The 23,296-nt window shown below is 36.4% G+C and overlaps 1 protein-coding gene across 1 annotated transcript in view; it reads left to right on the plus strand.

Annotated features, from left to right (window-relative positions):
- The window catches only part of PTPRN2 (protein tyrosine phosphatase receptor type N2), a 663,063-nt gene that overhangs the window by 304,282 nt on the left and 335,485 nt on the right, over positions 1-23,296 (plus strand). The gene's annotated exons all lie outside the window — the stretch shown is intronic.

The following is a 23,296-nucleotide window of genomic DNA, read 5'->3' on the forward strand; positions in this document are numbered from 1 at the left end:
TGTGTATGATTTACCTGGGGAAAAAATAATATGTTCTTTCTATAGCAGTGCCTTGCCTTGTAAATCTTTTGAATCTCTCTGAAGGGATCAACAAACATGATGCAGCCAGTAGAGCCTGCCTGGGTTGGGAAAGACTTTTGCCAAGGTCTTCCACTAGAAATTTCTAAAGAAACTAATTGTTTCTTGGAATGTGGAATATGGAACATGAAAATGGTGGATCAGTAATTGGTTAAGATACAAGAAACCGATTACGAATAGATTATTAGTTTTTTCAAAGGCTAAAGATAGCAGAAAAGTGCAAGGATCTCTGCTGGGAATGTGGCATCCAACGTACTTAGAAACAAGCTGGAAAAGAGGGTGAACAGTGTGGTGAGAAAGTCTGTTAATTGTATTAAATTATTTACAGTATTAAACGTGAAAGTTGGACTTATAAATGTATAAAAACTTTAACAAACCAAGTGACTGGAATCAAAATGGCAGATGAAATTCACTGTGAATTAGCATTAAAAAAAAGCATATGGAGAAAAAAATAGCTTTACATACGAAGTTATAGGTCTAAATAGACCATTACTGCTCTGGCGTAAGAACTTAGTGCAGTAATAGGTAATGTAATGAAAATAACAATTCAGTTTCCATTACCAGTTCAACAAAGAAGGTGTTTTTAAGAATTATTCAGAAAGGAATAGAAAACAGAATGGCATAATTGGTCATTGCATAAGTCTATCCCTTGCCTTTATTTAAATACGACACACAGTTCTGCTTCTCATAGCTCAGAGGGGTTGGGAACTCAGGTTGAAATGGAAAGATTCAGAGAAAGGCAGAATGCATGACTCTTAAGTATGGAATATCTTCCGTACAACAAATGGTGAAATCAGGCAGGAATCTTTATTTGGGAAAAAAAGATGAGTATGGTATGAGAAAGGTTTGTCAAGACCAGAGTGGCACAGCGAGTGTGCATGGGATTGCGCAGTGGCTCTAACAATGCCAGAACAGATGAAACTGGCAGAAGGCAGGTTCAAAATAAATAGGAATGCAGTATGTAGTTATGCCTGTTGTAGATTATGAAGTTTACATGCGTTAAAAAATTTACAAGTACATGGAAAAGACATCCCCTGAAACTTAGCAAGTCCGTAGAAACCTGGTCAAGTTCAGGAGGTTCCTGGTGCGCCTTGGCCTGTTCTTACCAAGTTACTCTGAAATGTGTAAGTGCTGTGACTAGTTTATTTCAGCAAAATTAAGAAGTAATGTTAGGGTTTTTTCTTACCACTGGGATCAAAGTAGTTGTTTTCAACTTCCTTAACTTAAATATTGCTGACAAAGTAGGGAGGTTCTGGGGACAAAAAAATGTCACCCCAGAGGAAGTTCTAAGGATTAACCAGTTTAATCTTTTATATTGTAATTTTATCTACTCTATATATCCATATCCCAGTCATTTCCTAACTTCTATTTGTTTAGTACATTAAGATTTTTAGGTTTTGATGGCTGCAGAAAGAGGTTTACAGGAGTCTTATATCAGCTCCTCTCAGTGTGTCACCATGGCCATAGTGTTGTTATAGCTAAACCCTGTGTTTGCCTTTTACCAAAAAAACGGTCACAATTCTACCAGCTGTCAAACATTTTAAATTAAAAAAGTATCTCATTTTTCTTTTCTATCCCATAAATAAGGTTGCAGTAGCTTGTCAATGTACTCGGTAATCAGTTCATTTATTTTGAGCAAACTTCTTACTTGCAGATCTCTAAAGCGAAATATAAATTCAGTTAAAAAATGAGCAGCGGTATATACTTACATAAGAAGTTTTTTTAGGCTTTAGTTGTAATTAGAAATCTAAAAAGTCAACAGTGTCTTGAAGAAAAGCATTCCAAAAACTTAATTTACCAAAGGAAACCAAAGCAGAATAAATCAGTGCATACTTCTAGGGCAGGCACAGGTCAATGCATTACTCCGTGGTGTGTTGCTATTAGGTAACTTGACATCCATCCAGGAACTCTGCAAGCAGATCTTGTTTACAGAGAATGAATACACCAAACTGACAGAAGAATTTCACTGTCCATCACATCCTTAGAAAGTAAAAGAATTTAGAAATATAAGTAATCAGATGCCATAGTAATTATGGGAATGTAAATTATCACGATTTGCAAAAAATAATTTATTTGTGCGGATGTTGTGTGCATGCACATCTCACTGATATCCAAAAGAACAGTTTCTGTGCAGCAGTTTGATGTTATTATTCATGTAGTATATATTTTTGTAACCAAAATGGATAAACTGCATATTTTCCTTGCATTATTTAGGTTTAATTATAGGGGACTATATTTAAAGTTTTGCATCCTCACCTGTGGAGCTTGACAAATAGGCAGGTTAGAGAAGGCATGGGATTCTTTAGCAACTACGTAAACAGGTGAATGACTTAGAATATCTACTAAAAAATAGCGATATGGAAGTATGATAATAAAAATGGTTTCCTATGTTTTCTTGGAGTTTGAGAGACGTTCTTTTTGGTGTACATGAGACCAGGCTTGAGGAGAGATAAAGCTCTCTCAAATCCTTCAGCTGCCTTCTTGCTGATAAATTTTTTTCCCAGTAATCTACGGTTCCAATTCTGCGTAAATGTTTTGCTTACTTTTTTTTGCAGTTTCTAGGGCTACATAATTGTACAGGAAAGCTGACAACAGAGTAATTTAAAATTGTGAATAGCTTGCTTTCTTACATTAACAGTACCTTTATTTGCTCTTTGACTACAGAGCAGAAGGACAGGCAATGTTTTGCCAGTGTCACATACTCTGACGTTCATAACATAGAACATATCTTGCATCAAGCAGCTGTCCTCTGCCCTGTTTCTCTCCAGTAAGTCAAGCTCAATGGTGCAGTGTAATTTCATCGCAACATTTTGAAGAAATAAACTTTCTCTAGACATAGATGACCTGCTCTAGAAGTAATTATACTTGGCAGATGACATCATTTAGACAAATGAATGTGGATTTCATTTCTCTTCAGTTTAAAGGTTAGGAAAAATCTAGCAAAGAACAATTGTCAGTAAGATAACTCTGTTTATATAAAATTGCAATATAGTCAGTATACTAATGAGCAAGGAGTTTGCTTTATAGGTACTCCAGAATCCCACTATTTATGCAAAGACATGTATATTAACAGTGATAATTAGAAAAAAGGAAACTTCTGAAGTTTCCAACCATAGAATTTTAGCATCATCTGGCTGTAATGATCATATACACACTGCACACATGAAAAAGAGATGTAGGAGAGAAGTCTTGTGCTCAGCATTGCCAAGGTGAAATAAAAGCATTTATTTGTGTAGCTGCAGCCTTTTACTGGTTGGAATCATGCTTACAATTTTTTTGATATGTATTAAAATGCAACATTGTAGGTGTTATGAAAAATGGAGACTGAAGAGCAAAGGAATGTACGCATAGAGTAGGCATATTAGTGATAGGGGACAGATAGCACAGCAAAAGGCAATGCATAACCAGATGTTGGGGAATTGATAGGTCTTGTCTGCAGGTTCTTGTGTCTAAGAAGTGTTGTGATACACACCCTTGTAGCAAGTCAGAAATCTTGATTTCATTTTCTTCAAAATATGGTTTTTGAAGATATATTAGACTATCAAGAAAACTTTACAAAAATTTTTTTTTTTAATTCCCCCAACTTGACTGAGCTATTGGTTTGGCTTGGTTTTGGGTTTTGATTTTTGTTCATCGGGTTTTTTTTTACTTTTCTGTTTCCCAACGGGTGACACCTACATTTTCACAATGTGCATGGTTTGACAGAGACCAGTAATCATGACTTAGAGAGTAGGGTATCGAGTCATATAACCTTCTTGTCCAAAAATTCTTTCTCTGCCAGCTTGCTAATTCTGCAAAAAATGCCTTGCAAAATTAATTCCACTCAAAAAGAACCCGCACAAATGCAAAAAATACTATATTATCATTAAAATTTAACTGTATAATAGACTACTTGTAATAAAGATATCACCTCAAAAGTATTGGAACATACAAAAAAAATGCATATAGAATTACCTTGCAGTTTTAAACAACTGCAAATGATTAAATTTGTAGACTTACAGATTTTGAGATTTGACACCTACAAATTTTGGTCATGTCCCAGCTGTGGGGAAATATCCATGGCAACAAATATTGCAATAGAACTTTTTGACATTAAAACTGAATATTTTTGCTAAAATTGGCAGCTCTAAACAGGCAAAACATGATCCTTAGCTTTTAGCATTAAACAGTCCTTTTGAGATGAAAAGGGCACTTCAAAACCCTTAGAGTTAACTCACCTTGTCTAGTGATTTAAGCTGATGGTGTCTTATTGGTTTGGAGTGGTCCAAGATGTCGTAGATTTTATCTAAATTAGGATGGCTAAATGGCCCGTCATATTAGTGACCCTGGTTTCAGTTGGTGTTTATGCCTTATTCTGCCTCTGATATGTTCCTTTTACTAGGCAACTCTGAGCTGTATTTATAGGTGTCAAAAATTCCTCTTCGAAATGTGTAGGCTTAAGTATCTAAATCAATGGTCTAGTTTCAAAGGCTCTTAGTTCCCATCACACCATAAAACCCTTTAATGACCTTGGATAGTTAGCAGGCTTGAAATACAGAATTTTCTGAAGAATGACCAAGAAATTTAAATTTCAAAGCCATGTCAGAGACCGCGTGCCCCACGTGCGTTAAAAAAAATGATCCCAGTTTCTTCTTCAACTTGGAAATATTGCTGAGGAACCTGCCTTACACAGTCACTGCAGAAATCTGTTTATTGCTCCCATTTCTTAAGAGATTCTTCAGCAGAATAGGTTATGTCAGACATCAAATTTGTGCCCTGTTAAAAAGGGCTGAGACTCTGACATGAATATATTTTGATTTCTTTATAAATTCAGTGCTGCAAATATCCATTATAAATGTATTTTAAATGACTTAACTATGAAAGTACAAATGATCGGTTAAAGCCATAATGCTTAGGTGCATTTTTTAGCTGTTTCCAGCAATTGGTTGTATTAGCCTTCAGTACAATTGAAATATACAGTTCAAATTTTAGCAAATCTGATGTAAGTCTAAAGCATTGATTTATATGCCTGTCCTCTTGTGTTCATTCTGGTCATGAAATGTCATCCTCTATTTATTGGTCAAAGGGGGTTATCTTTCCAGTTTGCTGCATAATAGAAATACATATAATAAAAAGCACATTTATGGAATACCTCTATAAAGCTTGCACAACTCTTAATTTCATGGTCTGAAATTTATCAAAACAAGGCACAGAGGGAAGACAGTTTACTCAACATTAGAGAATCAATTGATGAGGATCTGGTATGCAACTTAAATTGGCTGTTCATTTCTAGGATCGCTGCAGAGGCTCACTCGCTCTCTAGCCAGTAGGTATTGACCCTACCAGCATTGTTGACAGAAACATGATAACTCTATATTATTATCCATTATTAGCAAGAAAATTGTTATAGGAGGTTCTCAGGAGAACAAAAGAGAAAGAACTTCAAGGTTCAAGGTAAATCTTCAATTTACCTTCATATAACATAACTGTATCTTCACATAGTAAAGCTACATGTAATGTGTATATGTAAAGAACGTATAAATGTAGAGAAGGGAGACTAGCAGAAGGAACAAGAGAACAATGAGGAATAAATCGTCAACTGCAAGAGTAAGATTATGCAAAGTTTTATTAAGCTATCCATGTATTTAGTTGAAAGCATGTTTAGAATAGAGTTGCTGATTTACGTCTTAAAAACATCATGGTCTCACAGAGGATTTTGAACAAAACCTGGGAAATGACATTTAATACAGTGAGTTCAGAATACTGTGATTTTCTCTCTCTGCTTATTTCAGTTTGTGATTAAACACTGTCTGGCCTTTGATGTTTTTTAGACCATTGTTGGTTAATTGCTAGAAGGTCCTTGCATAATGTATTTCACTTGGCTACGTGTAATCTAGGAATTTATTATTCTTTGTACTGCTCCTGTTGCTGGCATAATGAAACTTGGCAATGTCCGTTGTGTAGTTTTGGTGATGGCAACATCCATCTTCTTTTTCACGGTGACCATTGGTGCAGGAGATATGAATTCTATATCATCAGAAGCAGGAAATGTCAATTTCTGGGTAAAAAGGCTTCCTCTTCTCTAAGAAGTCCTTGTTCTTCCTAAATGGCCATAACCAGTCCTGTTGATTTTTGGCACAGGCATTGCACGTCTTGTGAGAAGTCTCAGAAAGATTAACTCTGTTGCTTCAGTCACAAACATGTCCATGCTGGCACACTGTCTTCGTTTCATTTTCTAGCCCACAACCGTGAGCAATAATGGTTGTTTTGAAAGTATTCATTGGCCAGTCATTGTCAGATTCATAGTTCAGCTGTGATGAAGTGAACAGAACAAGATGAAAGTCTATGGCTGAATTCCTTCCCTCTGTCTAGATTTTTGTAGACTATGCAACTAGGTGTCTTTCTCTCTGAGACAGTAACAAAGAGTGTGTCTATGAATAATTCGAAGTTCATCTTTGAAGTGAACTGACAGCTTCTGTGTCAGAAACTTTGAACAACGTAGCCAGGAGGCTGTGAGGTCCATCTGATTTCACTTGCTGTTGCCCTGGTTTAAGGAGGATTACAATCCTTTGGTCTGTAATGTGAAACGTAAAAGTTTGACAGCTCTTCTTCCGTGCTAGCTCTCTTAAGTCTTTTGATGCAAATCCTGATTTCTTCAACTCAAGCTTCCTTAGTTCACATTGTCCTTTTTGCCCCTCCGAGTGGATCAATTCCCTTTCACCCGCTGTATTTTCTATATCTATCTGAATATTTTCCTCAAACCTTTCCATTGCTGAATAAAGGATGACATATTTTTGAAATATTATTCAGAATCTAAACTGTTTCCTGCACTACCAAATGTCTGATACAATAATTAATGGCATTTTGAGACGGGATTTCCTTCCCATCTTGTTCTTCTGTTAGAAAACGGAATGAGTTTTAGCAATTGTGATGGGTGCTAGCCTGCAGTAAACGTGCCTCAATCCTGAGGAACAACAAGTGCCTTTGATTATGGCTCTTCTCCAGTGACTTCCTTCTATTTGTGGTATTCATCGCTGTGATATGTAAGGATGGGGGTTTTTTTAATATACACTTGTGTCCTCTAAGAATAACTGTGAGGTATCTAATTTTAGAAAGAAATCTTTTTACTTTAAAACCGCTTTCTGTTGTAACAGAAAACTTCAGAACTTCCTTCTGTTCACCTTATAAAGTGATGTAATCTATTCCAGCATAAACCCCTAAATCATGCTTTTTAACTATTGGGAACTCTAAAGCTAGTTAATCATTTTATAGAACTGAGGAGAAAAACAAGAGCTAAGTAGCATTATGTAGCCAGTGTTCTTTAATTAAAGCAACAATGGTTCATGTCATTATGTTCTGATGCCTCTTATTAAGCACCCATTCATAGAAAACCATCAGATTGGGATTAAACTAAAATAAAGAGAAACACACCACTGATGGATTTTATATAGAGATATATATTAATGTTTTAGAATACAACAGCTGATACCTGAACCAGACGGTTCTATCAAAGGTTCAATGAAAAGACCAGAATTGAAGCTTAGAAAAATATATAGTTGCAAAGGTTGATTTGCAGCTACTCATGTGTTTCTGTTAGTTGCTTTTTCTGAAATCTGTAGGCAGGCCACTGAAGACAGGTAAAAATAAGTCCTCTATTAAAGTAATTTATGTCATGATTTAAAGGTTAATAGTGATTTTAAAGTTTACTTTTTTAAACAGCCTCTGGTAGTATGACATCTAACAATGTTAGGCATTTAGTCAAAACTAGTTGCCTAGATTGCCTCTAAATTCAAAATGAAAAGATAGATTGTATGAACTGGCACTTATCACAGGTGGCTAAAGGTAGGTGAGAGAAAGTCATCACTAATATCCACAGAAATATATAGATATTGTGGAGGTTAGAGATTGCTTGCAGTCAGGACTGCAGAATTTAGTACAGCTTTCAGGATCTTCCAGTAGTCCCTGCTTCGTAACATATTCAAAAATATTTTTTATCGTGCTTAAAATCTTCTGGTGCAAATCCTGATTTCTTCTACTCAAGCCTCCTTCATTCACATTTTCCTTTGGTAACATGTTCAAAGCTCTTTAGGAATTCAAAATTAATTTAAGACTGAGTAAACTTGCAAAGATTTCAAGTTTGATAAATATTACCACGTTTAACATTATTAAACAATCAAATTCCTGCAGTCAGCTTGTTCACACCTACAGCTGCTTACGCAAGATGAAACTGCCATGTAGTTGAAGTGAAAAGTGGTTTTCGTTCAAGTCCAAGAAATCTCCCAATACATTTTTGACTATAGAAGTGAAAAGTCTTTTTCCATATTAAATTTGCTGCATGTTTCCTTACGTAGATATTTCAAACTGACCTGTGCATTTTAAAAGGACTGTTTTCAGCTGATGTAAAGCAATGGGTAGCTGCACTGAAGTCCGTAGCACTGATGATGTGTGATTGAAATTAAGAGGTATTAATTTTTGTATAACAGCAGTACTATGGGGTCCCACTGTGAACATGGCATCAAAAAGTCCCTATACTAAAATATTTGAGAACTAAATTTCATTCTAATTTAAAGCGAAGCAAGCAGAAGTCCCCAAACCCAAGACAACCTGCTTAATGTCATATTTCGTTATATTATTTAGCAAAAATGCTTCTATTTAGCATTTTTATGATAAGCATTTTCCAGGAAAATGGAGATATATAAGCAATATGACATATAACAATGCTTACAATTCCAGACATCCTTAAATGTTATAGTTATATATATACTTTCATAATTTTTATATATTTTTGTGCAGTACACTTAAGAGACTGTTTATACCAAATCCTAAGAATATTGCAACAAAGCATTTAGGAATGCTACAGTAAGAAAAAATATGGTAAGGCGGGTACAAAAAAGGCAGTTTTTCTGTAAAGACTAGGTAAGGCTGATCTAATATTTTTTGGTGAATATGTAACTTTTTAGGTGAGCATAACTAAAAGGATTAAAGAAACCCTAATTTAGGTTAGATCGTATTGTAACCTAGCCTTTACCTGAAAAAGAACAGTCAGTACATCTTTTTTCAGCCATTAGACAGATTGAGTATAACTTTTCAAAATGTGGAACAACAAAATAAACCTAACAATTTTAAACTATGCATGCAAATAAACACTAGGCACCATGTGGAACAGGGGATAATGTTCTATTTTAGTTGGTACAAACAGGAAAATGCCCTTTATCTGATGTAACTAAATATTCTATTTTCAATATATGAAGTTGGATGATTAGCAGTCTTGTGATTGTAAGTGATAGCTTTCATATCAGCCAAATAATAAAAAATTGCGAGGGAGAGAGGTGCTACTTCAGGGCTCTATGAAAAACAGCTGTTATTTAAAGCACAAGAAAAAACACAAAATCAATTACACACAGAATAATCTTAGAATAAGGCTGTCATCCCTTTTTGCTGGAGAAAAGTAATAACACGAAAAGGCACTTCTCCAGAAGCAGGGTGTTTCGGTAGCAGCGTGTAGGGGCAGCTGACACGAACCTGGCTACAATCTGTTCTCTTGGTAGAACACGATTTATGGGATGACATCTTGGGAAGAAGGCATAAGCATGACCTGGGATGAAAGGGCAGGTGGAGAGTTTTTGGCTGACAAAGGCTTAGTTAGGAAGTCCGGAGGATTCACATATCATCTGTCTTGAAAATAGCCGCTTGCCTGACCTTCTGCTGCTGGTAGCTTGTGGAGGAATGTATCTGAGGGGGGAAATAATGAGCTCTTGACGGTGGGACAAGGAATAACTTGAGAGCTTTGGGAGAGTTTTTGAAGATAAGGGGAGTTTGTTGGCAGTAGTCACAAGGGCACACTTGTCAGCAGTACGCAGTCCTGTATGTTAACATTGCCTTCATTTGGAGCAGTCTTTCTCCTACGGATTGAAGGCTACTTCAGCAGCCTCTGCTGCTACCTGGTCACCTGCACAAATATTAGAGCATGTTGTGACTATGAGGCAAGCGATTTGATGTTCATTAATTTTGTTTTCTGGACTATCTGTGGTCAAAGAAAGTTGGGGTTGTTTTCCTGAGCTTTCCTGAACTCCATGTATCAATTCTGACATGTAAGTTAAGATGGAGTCAGATTTATAGATCTTTGATCTTGTTCTTATTTGGAGATGCTGTTTTCCATTGTCTGACAAAAACTGTATGTGGGCTTTAGAGATTAATGACCACTGCAATAATCTGCAAATACTTAATCTGTCTAGTATCCTGTAGTCATCAAGAAAATATGTTAAATCCCTTTGTTCTCCTTGGAAAATATTTTCTATAAATTTGAACATTCCAGATTAAGAGAAATTGTACAGCTTTATGCTGCTGAAGCCAAAAGATGAGCTAGATTTAATCTAGTCATAGATTTTCGAGAAGTACCTGTAAATTCTCTGTGCCTCTGTTTTCTTAATTGTAAACCTGAAATATGAATAGGAAAAAGGCTTTATATGAAAAGAAAAAAAAAAGCTATAACATAATTGTCCTTTTAAGATAATTCAGAGGATAAACAGGATGGTCTTCTATAGTATAATTATGATCATTTGTTCCTGTGGTGCTTCTACTGCTTTTTTGTATATTTTTTTTCCTGGTTGCATCAGTGCAACAAGATCAGGATGACAGCAATCATAAAATCATTTTGGTTGAAAGATCCGCCTAGTGGGTTATTTAGCCTGCGCCCCAGAATAGCGATGGGATTGGCTGGCAGGAGAAGATATAGCTAATATTTGATACGCTGTTGAAAAAGAAAAGAAAGACAGATGAGAAAAAAATGTGTATGCCAAAATCCAGAGGATGCCTCTTGGCAAAGTTTTATAGACATTTTAGATCAGTAACAAGAAAAGGTAGGTAGCTACACCCCATTACTCCTTCCTAAACAGCCAGGTAATTACTTTTGGCATTTTGACAAGTGTTTGCTGGAGTGAAGGTCAAAGCTGTCAGCAGAGAAGATCTATGCTAATCTGCTCAGCTGGAGAAGACTCAGGTAGCTAATGTTTTGTAATTAGAAGTTGTGGAAACCAGTTTTCACTGTAGTTTTGTGCTGAGAAAAAGTGAACTAATAATATAGAGTAAGTGAACTAATAATACAGAGTAATTTGATTTATCACAGTTTACAAAATTGGCTAAATGGATGCTTAGGAGTAAGCATATGATGTGAAATTGGAGAAATATGGGAAAAATTATATTGTTGTAGAAATTAAATATATATTTATATGCATCTGTGTACGTGTTATATATTCACACAGATACATTATCTGTGTATGTTACATATGTGTATATTTGACTATACATATACAGCAGATGAATAATGTTAATACTTTTAATTTACATTGAAAAAATATTAATCATAAAAAGAAAATCAAAGACAAAGAAAAGAAAAAATGTATTTATTTTGCTTGATAATGCGGCAAAATTTTGCTGGAAATTTCATTTGCAAAAATTCAATGCATGCGAAAACCTCCCATTTTTCTTGTGGGAGTTATGATTACCACTTCATCCAGCAATACTGTACAAATGGATTCCTGTAATGGATTTTAAACTGATAAAGTACTTTAGCAAAATATAAGAAAATAAGCAACTCCCCCCAAATTAATATATTAAAACAATTCTGAAAACAATAAATATTTTTATAAAAAGTATCATTTGTTTTATAATGTTGACTGCCTCTTCATGTCGTTGTATTCCATGGTTGTATCTAAACTAAAAAAGACTTTTCTCCCTTATCGTGATATTCTTTGTGCTACAGTCCGTGCACTTGTGTATATATATAAAAGACAGAAAGAGATAAATAGGAAACTTTTCAGAAGAAGTCAAGGTGTTCAGCTTTGCTTCCAAACCCCAGCTAGGACCTCAAGTCTGCAGTGATTTCACCCATATTTAACAGTTCATTCCCTCTGATTTTTATTCTTGAATTGAAATACTTCACATAGGTATATAGTCACCATGAAATTATTACCATGCACGGAGAAAGAATGGTTACCTTCTTTAAGGTAAGAACATTACCTTATGTAATGTTCTTAGAACAGAGAAAGAAACATTACCTTCAAAAAGTAATGGTTTTGGGCACAGTGGTAGGTACCATGGAAATGCAGGTCAGGATTTAACAGCCTAATCCTAGACCTTCACCTAATAAGATAAAGTTGCAGTGTTTCAGTGGCTGCAGTTGGAGCTGGGCTGGAACCTCATAGTAGTAGCAGTTAAAAAGGACCATTTTTTTGCGAAGTCGTTTTTAACCTTGATCAGCTCTGCCAGACAAACTGTTGAACTGTCACCAGCAAAGAGCCCCAGGGATGCAGCACTGATGAAAATGTTCCTCTAATTCTTTTTGACTTTACATGTAATCCAGAAGATGTAAATAGAAAAAAAATAGAAAAAAAAAAAAAAGAGATAAAGCTTTAGATCTAGGTCTAAAGAAGTAGTAGGTCCACCTGAAACATAGACTTGAATTGAGAAAAAGATGCTTTTTTCTTTTGGATTTCATGACTCGCCTTTTATAAGAGGCTATTAAGTCTTTTTCAAGCGTTACATCGTTGCAGGGAATGCAGAACACAACTGATTTTTGGAAAGAGACCAGAAAGTGCCTCTTTCCCCCCCACAATGTCCTGCCTTCTCTGAATGGGTTCTGTGTATTGTATTATTCTTTCTGACATTTCTTTCCTTGGCATTTTTCCTCTTCAGGGGAATCACCATGTATTCATTCTCTTCTTTCATTGCCATTTAGCAACCGGAGGGTATATTCTCTACCCATGTGCAGCGATATAGCTGTGAAACTTACATTAACGTTAATGGGAAGTGTGCAGCTAAAATCAGCCACGCTGGCTGTAGTTACTACCCTTGGCAGTAAAATGGATTGGCATGTTCAAACATATTTTATTTCCACTTAAGAACTGAGAATTCAACCAGATTATTACATTATTTTGTGTTAAATTAGAAGTATTTTAACATTAATTTTTTAAGGTGTTTCAAATTGAGAACCCCACCTACTGTAGAACCTGTTATTTTATGTTACAACGTAATGTTTGCAAAGTTAGGTGGCATTTTAAGCAAGTTATCTTTCACTCAGCAGCTCCCGGTACTCTGCTTTCTATAAGCGTTAGGAAAATATGTTAACAATTATTATTCGATGGGAAGTTACTATTTTGTTAACTTAACTGTGAAGAATCAGATGCCCCTCTCAGGTTTTCTGATTTAAATGTGGGTAAATTCAAACATTTGCAATGGTTTTCTCAGTCCTGCCGCAATTCTGCTTTTCCATTCTGGTCCCTTTTCCTCTCATATTCTACCCATATGTTTCCCTCCTGGCAGCAGAGCTCTCACAGGATAACTACACGTCTGAAATCAGCAGAGTGGACAAAAAAGAGCTGAAAGCTGGGAGATGTGGGAAGCCTAGAATACTGGAGGTAGAGGTAGCTGTTTCCAGAAGTGACGGTATGTGTCCACTTCCAGAAGGACAAGGAAGCTGATTCTCTTCTGTTGTTATCAAACTGGTGATGAGGCAGAGTTTGCATATTTATCACATTTTTTTCTACATATTGTTTCAGTTTCTCTGATACTCTTTGGCGGTGTGAATAAATACATCGATCTTTCACATTATGTTGGTTTCTTGGTGTGTTGCTTGTAGGCAAAGAGTATCAGAGAACTTAAGAACTCTAATTTGTTGTCTTCTGTTACACTGTTAAACTCATATCTGGTTTATACTGATATCTTTTATACTGCAAGCAATCATAAATGTTAGAATTGGCATATATTTATGTGTAGAGGCATATGTATCAAAATGAATTATAACCTGCCCTTAAGAGTTTTAAACAAACTTAGTGGAATATTGCCATACAGTTAAATAAATCTTTGCTTTAGACAGAAGGCAATAAGTATCTAAGGCTTCTCATTCCAAAAGATGTTTTCATCTCAGATTTCTTGGCTAAGAAAAAGCAAAAAGTGTAAATGGAAGCTATCAAGACAGAACGGTTAGTAACACAGCAGACAGTCCGCAGCATGTTTTCACTATCAGATGTGTACTTTCAAGTTCAAATTCTGGTACCCCTAGGAATAAGTTCAATTTTGTTCTTCGTGTGTATCTAGTAATGGCTATCAGCTTTTCACAGAATGTCCTGTTACTGCTGGTGAGCATCCTTCGTCCCTCTCGTTCCTCTTCTGTATGAACTCATGCAATTCACACACGTTCATTAAACCACTGTTAGTGGTTGGTAGCACAAGAGGTAAAACTGAGTTTGGGGTTGATCCCTGTAGAGATGTGAAAGCTATTGCTGGTCAAGCAATAGCTTAACCAACTGTTTTTGTGTCACAACAACCCCATGCAGCATTACAAGCTTGGGGATGAGTGGCTGGAGACCTGCCTGGCAGAAAAGGACCTGGGGGTGTTGGTCGACTGCTTGGTGAATATGAGCCAGTAGTGTGCCCAGGTGGCCAAGAAGGCCTGGCCTGTATCAGGAACAGTGTGGTGAGCAGGACTAGGGCAGTGATCATCCCCCTGTATTGGGCGCTGGTGAGGCCCCACCTCGAGTACTGTGTCCAGTTTTGGGCCTGTCACCACAAAACAGACATTGAGGTGCTGGAGGGGGTCCAGAGAAGGGCAACGAAGCTGGTGAGGGGTCTGGAGAAGAAGTCTTATGAGGAGCAGCTGAGGGAGCTGGGGTTGTTCAGCCTGGAGAAAAGGAGGCTGAGGGGAGACCTTATCACTCTCTACAACTACCTGACAGGAGGTCATACAGAAGTGGGGGTTGGTCTCTTCTCCCAAGGAACGGGAGATAGGACAAGAGGAAATGGTCTCAAGTTGTGCCAGGGGAGGTTTAAACTGGATATTAGAAATAATTTTGACACTGAAAGGGTTATTAAGTGTTGGAACAGGCTGCCCAGGGAAGTGGTTGAGGCACCATCCCAGGAGGTATTTAAAAGACAGGTAGACATAGTGCTTAGAGATATGGTTTAGTGATGGTTTTTGTCAAGAGTTAGGTTGATGGTTGGACTTGATGATCAGAAAGGTCCCCTCCAACCCAGGCAATTCTGTGATTCTAAGTCTTACCCTCATCCAGGCAATTACAGAGGAGAGGTTGTCTGTGTTGGTACCTTCACACGCTCAGTTAGATAGTACATTTATACGGTTTATATCAAAAGGTACTCTGCACTCTTTCGACACCTTTAGCTCATTAAAGAGGTAATACCTAAAAGGCAATGTACATATTAAAAAACAAATGGTGAAACTAGTTATATCTGATTTCCATAGTCTTTTTCCTTTGAACATTGCTGGAGATACAATACATGGCTAAAGGAACTAGATACGGCCATTCATATAGAAACCAACTCCAAGAAAACATAACTTTTTGTAGATTTTAAAATCTACTATGTCTTTCTCTGTATAGCTCTCAAATTCTTTTTCTCATGTCTGAACTTCACTCATAAGCAAATACAAGGAATTCTATTAGATTTCCATTCTTCACTAATCTATTCAGAAACATTTTTTGAATCTCTAACAGTAAATGTGGTAGCACACAGAGGTAGATCATGCCTGCTTAAAATAGCTTCCATGTTTTATTTCCAAAGATGTTTAAACTTTCAAAATATATCTATGGGGGTGACAGTTATTTTTTTATCTAGGAAGATTTCTGGTAAAATGATATGAACAAAAATTCACTTTAATATTTTAGATTTCTGATGAATCCTGAGTGAGGATTGCCAAATTTAGATATGACGTTAATTTTGTTGGCTTAATTCCTATGACAGGATTTTTGTGTATAGAAATGAAAAAGTTTCTCTGCACTTGACACGTCGCAAACCAATCAAACTTTTCAGAAGTATGCTTGGCTAGCTCATCTTCTATCCTAACCCTGGAATATTTCTTTTGAAAACATTGCAAGTAAAACCATGACGTTCTAACTTCCTTTTTTATTAACATTACTATTTTAGTTTCTGAACATTCTTTGCTGCTTTCCAACATCTGCTCCATTTTTAATTTTTTAGGGCATAATTTCCCACATTTTAATAGAAGACATTTCTTTTTATCTGTAATTAAATCCATAACTTGTTATTCTCAGAAGGTTATTATGGATTGTGACTTGACTGTTACAAAAAATTAATGACTTAAAGAGCCTCCTAATATCAATTTAGTGTAAGGATTTAATTTATTATTCATTAATTTTGTATTCATTGTAATAGCAGTAATCATTATGAACTCATTGGGTAGGTATGAGAATGCCATGCACACTATATTTCCATAGGAGTTCAGTTCATTAGTCATCTTTAGCAAAACATAAAATGCCAGTCATGCACTAATGCTGTCACTTGTTTCTCTTTATAATTCTGTGCCTGTTGTTTTACATAAATATCTTCATATGTATAAGCTGTAGTGGAATTTAAAAGTTTCGGTACGTGTATTAACTCCCCTGTCTGTCCTTGTAGCAACAGAAATTTTGCTGTTTTAAATCAAGATAGCTTCACCCAACTTATGACAGTGTACAGTGTAATTTCACATTTTATTTTAAAGGAAAGCCTTTCAAATATTGTCAGTTTACATCGGCAAAATGTGTCAATTTTTTAATTCATTCAGTAGTGCTTTTTAAAAAGGCATTCAGTTTAGCAATGCAGGATTCTAATTTTTGTTTCAACACTAATTCATGTGTTCATCAGAACACATGTAATTTCCCATTTTAAAATGGGAATTAATAGTTTATATTAATTAATATTTTAAAGTGTCCAGAATAGAATTGCAATGTCTTTTTTTCCCATAAATCCCTCAGATGCATCATTCTTAACTGTCCCCTGTTTCTGAGACTGCATCCCTTGACTGGTAAACAATTCTGCTCGTGTTAAAAATGAATTGACTGAATGCCTTAGAAAAAAAGTTGTTTAGCGTCGTGTCAACTAATTACAGTAGCTACCTTGCAGCTCAATGTTGAATTGGAGTTGTCCTTCTGTGCGCAGACCCAATCAGTCATGGTCAGTATTGTGTCAGCTAACTCAATTCTTTGTAATCAAATTTAAACGTAAGAGTGGATTTCATCTCCTCTAATTCGGGTGTCTTGTCTTTTAGATACTTTAAGTGTAAGCTAGTCAACCTCAGCTCCCTTTACAATCAGTTGAATGTAATAAGTGCTTCCAGAGGGTAATTCATTTCATCCCATGAGAGATGTCTGTCTCATCTGTATCTCCTATATCTCATCTATCTCATGCATGTCTATCACACTTATGATTGGTGTCTAAGATAGGTCAAGTATATGTCATTCCCTTGAGGATCCTGTTATTCTCCATTAACTACAACGGGAGTCTTGCTTAAATTTAGGGCCAACCAAGATCTCCCAATGAAAGCAAATCCCTTAGATCTCTCTCAAGTGCCTTTAAAGCACATTTCAGAATTAATGCGGGCAGAGAAATCTGTTGCTGAGGGATGGGCAGCATTTTTTGGAGCAAGGTATATCTGTTTTCCCTTGTGCAAAGACGACGGGATGCAGCTCACTAAATAGTGCGCTCTGGTTGCAGTTTGGGCACTGAGCAATACCCTGTGTGGCTGCCAAATGCTGCTTGGGGAAAGTGCTGGTTTCTCGTGGCCCTGTGTCACCTCTGCCAGCCCCATATTGATATGTTAGGTGCTTGGGTCATCTCAAACGGCATGTAGTGCTGTATTTAGTCAACAGAATAAAGAAGTTGAGGAAAAGGGTAACGTTTTGTTGGCCGTGGATTTTTAAAGTTATACCTGCTTCACCTGTATTTCTGTCTATGCACATGACATAAGCTTGAAGATGTCTATAACACAGTGAAAATGTTCTTCAATAGCTCTGTGGCCCTATTTATGATGTAAAATTTCTTAATATATGAAAAGGCTTGATCTCAGCTGGCTTGAATCTTAGACTTCCAGCCATATGTAGTTGACCCGTGACTCTTTCTTTTCAACCAGGATATTCTTAAATTGTTAACGAAGTTCATAATTGCAAATTCCCTGGAAGATATTGACCTTCTAAGCACCACAACAGTGACATATGTTTTGAATTTTAAACTTAGTTTTTATTTATGGAAGCCCATCCTCTTTATTAAGGAACCGTGGTATTCTTCCAGTCCTTTAAAAAATAAATAAAACAGTCTGAGGGCAGAAATAACAGACACAAATACATACCTGGAGATGACTGTTAGTGGTTAAATAGGTTATAGTGTTCACATGCATACATTTGCTTTTATGTTACATCATTACAGTATTCCTTAGTTTGAATGGCTTTTTAATTCTGAGCACCCTGGGTGTTCAGTAGGAGATGCAAGTCATTTTGTAATGGTTTATTCTACTTCAGTGCACACCTAGCTTCTGCTAAGAGCAAACACCATCCACTTAAAAATAATTAAGTTGTACACTTAATAACATTCTTCCTTTCAAATTCTAAGAAAAACCCACACAAAAATTGAGCTACCCTTACAGAAATGACTGTTGCAGTTTCAGCGCTTCTGTTGCAGTCATTGACTTTGACTCCACTCCAAGGAGGCTGCCATTTTTTGGCAAGAAGGGGCAGTATGTGATAAAAGTCCCCAGTTTTCACATCAATGCATGAGAACAGCAGGACTTTTTGAAACATGTTTTCTGGTAGGTTGCAATTGATATTGAAATTTATATATTTTAAAGACTAGTTTTAGTTCTAATGTAAACTGTGACTTCTTTTTACTCCCCTTCCTTCCCTCCCATCTTCCTCTCCACCTCTGCAGAAGCTCTTTGCATTATTGTGGCCTGGAGCATCTCTGAGTCTCTGAGTGTTCTTCTAGAAGCCACTGGTTTCTAATACCGACAAATAATGCTGTTCCCTTCACACATTGCCCGTATATAACTAAATCTGTCTAACTTGCTGACAAGAACACCAAAACACAACAGTGAAACTTGAAAACCAAAACACATACATTCCTAAAATTCTCCTCTCAACCTGCTTCTAATTGCTGGTAAAGGCTCCTGTGGTTTTCAAACAGCAACAGTCCTTATGTTGTCCTTTCCTGACAATATTTATAGCAATAAGGCAAGGAGATCCTTTCAGAGATTAACTAGACTGTAATTTGAGGCTCTGCTTGTCATCAAACCGTAGCCTTCCCATCATGTTTGTTTGGACAAACTTTGGTTTACCTATCATCTTCCCTGGAAATTTGGGCATAAGGCATGCTGTCAAAGAAAACTGTTCTTACTTCATTATGAACCTGCTGGAGGAGTGTTCCCAGGCCAGCCTGTGTTAGGGAGACCTTCTGGAGGTCTCATGTAGGCACGTGATGGCTAAGAATCCCTCGCAGGTATAATCGCTTCAACATTTCCTGTACACAGCCTGGTCCATTTCACCTTGTATCATTAGATATATGGTCAAATATATTTTTGCACAAAATGAGGGGAACAATTTGCTTAGTCAATGGGGAAAGTTCCAGCACAGCTATTAACAGATTTCTAGTCTTGCTATTGCAAGATATAGTTGGTGTTTGTAGCTGTAGAGCTGCTTGAAACAATCATATTTATTCCCTTGAAACGAATGAATTCATTTCTTCCTTGGGAAGTGTATATCCCTTACATGTTCATCTCTGCTAGAGGGTTACCAACAAGTTTTAGCTTTGTCTTGCCTTTTCTTGAAATCATTACCTCACTGGAGTTTGGACTTGGTAAAAAAAAAAAGAAAAAGAGAGAGAGAGAAAAAACATCATTAAATTCTGGTAACGAGGGAAAGTGCTGTTCTACTTGGAAGAGAATATTTCAGCATACATAATTCTATCAGCTGTTAAACTTACCTTGCTAGCATCCTCAAGCATGCAATCAATGTCTTCTCCCTTTTATTTGTGCCACTTCCTAATCAAATAATCTACTATGTTATTAAACAATCTTTTTCATTATTTTAAGAATAATTTAAATTTTAGTTGTGTTATGAATAAAAACGTCAAGAAATCCCATTTTGGACATATCTTAGCAGCTTTAAATGTCATTGCCTTTAGAAAATAAGGAAAAAGCCATATACTCCTAAATCACAGATGTGTGTTTTATCACTTTTGCTCAATGTGATTTTTGATTTTGATTTTTCAGTATTTTCTTGTGATTTTTCCCAGCTTTAATAGGGAGAATATTACATGCATTGTTGGTTGAATTGTGACTGAATCATTTCCCTATTAAAGGCAAACAGTCTGAAAGCCACTGGCTGAAAAATTTATACATTCTCTGAAAAGTACATGGTATGACTTTTATGGCACCGATTGTTAAGAGAAAAAAATTATACAGTTCTATTAACAAGTGAAAGATGTTTTTCTCTAATTAAGTTTTTTTTCTTGGACATTCTTTTTTATATACAGTAAGTTAAATCTTGATTGTTGTTAAAGTGAAATGATACATTTTAAAGCCACAAGATATGTGATTTCACATGGTTTTGAAAAAAAAAAATCCCCTCTAGAAAATTGTCCACGTATGCTTCTTTTTCACAGCATATATGTGTATTCTTTTAGTATGTATAACAGTGATTTTTTTCCCTCAGCAAACCAAAGCGAAATCTTTTTTCATGAAGTGTAATTACTGATCTGTTCCACCATTTTTACAATACCTGATGATACAATCTAAGAGAAGACCAAATACCAACTTTCTCTCTATCAACTTGTGTGGACAGGTTACTTTATTTTCCCCGAATTTTCGATTTAATCACATCTTTTCTAGTTTATAATGTACATGAATGGTCTCTGGAGCACTGTTCATCCATAGATGAAGGAAGTGTTTAGATGTAAAAATTTTTTTGCTGTATTATATAATCTGAATAATTAGTTGTACTCAGAGCAACTGTCAACCAAAATGCTAATGATTTGAGAATGTTCTCCTGTCTTTAGACTTCGGTCTCTTTTTTCAATGGGCTTGATCCTGAAGTACCTTATGGGAGGAGAGGAGAGGGCATTTCATGTGGTACTTGGCTCAGAGAGATGCATGCTTAGATGTGGATGGATACATATAAAAGCCTACGTTTGACCTACGTATGTGAGCACTCATCATAGTGGTGGTGGGATTCATTTGCCTGATGGAGACATCTGGGGCCACCAGAGATGCTGTAGCTGTCTAAGAGATTTGCCTGGGACTTCACTTATGGGGGTGGTCCACATCTTTCTGGAGGCCAGGCAGGATCACCATCACTTACAAGGGCACTAGACGCAGGTATCTAAGCCTTGCTCCAGGTTTCTTATCAATCTGCAGTCAGTAGAGCTGAGCGAGCTATTTAGCTGGAGAAGAGTAAGTGGCTGATTCAGGGAGATGTGAGTAGCCCTCCTAACTGTATTAGCTTCCGTCTTTATTAACTACTTTGGGAGCTTAGGCAACCAACTGGTATGTAGGCATGTCTGCACAGGCACTTAGGTTTAGATGTCTTAATTTGAGAGCTGAATTCCACCCATAGCTCCCATTGAATTCGATAGCCTGGCACTCTTCATACTTCTCAACGCTAAGCACAAAAAGAGCTGGCAGTTTTTATTAAGTGTAGGTCTTGCTTGACTTTTCTGCTGAAACTGTGTGAAACACCCTTCAGACTGCAAGTTAGTCTTAAACAAAACTTGGGGAAACAAAGTAATTATTTTTGTTAAGAACTTGTCTATAGATTTCTATTAATAATTAAAACATCAGTAGTTGCTTGCTGTTACTAGTGATGAATTTTCATAAAGATATATGCTTCATTTTTAGGAATTACAAAGAAGTAAAGAGTTTCCTAAAGGTGATTTTTTTTTTCTGTGATTGTCCAGTAAGAAGTTTTTATACTTTTTTTAAGCATCCGTACCTGGCTTCCAGCAAAGATAAAATGAATGGGTAAGCAGTTGATTTGGACTAACTAAAATAACAGTTTTCTCCCTGCTAGAGCATTAGAAAATTTTACATCACTTATCACTGTCAGTATTAAAACGTCATCCCTTTGACAGGAATTAGAGCTATAACAATAAATTCCTGTTTTCAATTTCTTTTAGAACATTCACAATTCAGATTGCTATTAATACAGACTGAAGGTTGTGATGTGGATTCAAACTTGTTAAAAACATTTCTTCACTTTTGGGATAAAACTTAAAATGCGTTTGATGCTGCCAGTATTAAATCTGGCAAAGAAACATTCTAAATTGCTGATTTTAGATACTGGAAAATGCAGAAATCTGTTCTAAGTTTTTTATATATTAAATGAAGTAACAGAAACAGTATATGGATTTAATAACAGCCATTGATACATATCGCTTATTTTAGATTAAATGAGACCTGTGCTTTTCGTAATGTCAATAACAAGATGTCATTTCATCATCCTGATATTTCTATTATTTCACTATTTCAACATCCTAAATTTATTTTGAAATGCCCTTTAATCACCTTTCTTATTTCAGACTCTTACTTGAGTTATGTGGTTCATCTTTCTATACTAGAATATGCAGAAGGTTGAGGCACTGCAATGGTAATAAACACGTGCAATTTGATAGATTATCTCAAATTTAGGAAACATACCACTGCTCTGCAGAAAATATCTCCACATTTTGTATTGTTCCTCCCATCGCTCTTCTGGTTTGTGTGCAATCAGAAGCGGATTATATGGATCAAATTAACTACACGTTTATTTACATGTGGGACATCATTGAAGTCAAGGCTGAGGTGGCCTCTTGTTCTTCTGCCATGCTCAGTGGTAGCCTAATCCAATTTTCTGTTGAAGTCATAGAAAAGGCTTGAGTTCACCTGGAATTGTTTGCAAATGTCAAATATATCTAGTCATATACAGGGATTTTTGTCTTTTGCTCTACAACTGCTTGCTACTTTCCTGACGTGTTGATTCCCTCTGGCTTGTACTGCAAACCACAACGCAGATCGGTATAATCAGTCTTGCTGATTAATTTCTATAGATGAAAGCTCAGTCTCCTCTCAGAAATGCACTTGGTCAGGATGAATTCACGGTCTTCCTCTGCCTCGGAGATTTTGTACCCCTCTCCTTAATCATGATGTGAGTAAAGTATTGGGAGGAGTTTCTCAGACTTTTCTCTAGACGCTGTTACATCTGCATCTGGATGGAATAATTGAACTTTTGCATGGAATAAATTCACTGATCTGGAGTGCACGAGAGCAGAAGGGAACACTGCACTGCAGCCTAGTATGTGCGCACTCCTCAGGAGTTTGGTGGCTCGCCTCCAAGTCCTTTCTTCATTGCATATTTAATATAATTTAGTGAACTACTCATTGGAGAAAGAATTGGAAGTGGAATCTTCCCTTTGCTGGTTAAGATCA

This window comes from Rissa tridactyla, chromosome 2, assembly GCF_028500815.1.
Source record: "Rissa tridactyla isolate bRisTri1 chromosome 2, bRisTri1.patW.cur.20221130, whole genome shotgun sequence".
NCBI classification, from domain to species: Eukaryota; Metazoa; Chordata; class Aves; order Charadriiformes; family Laridae; genus Rissa; species Rissa tridactyla.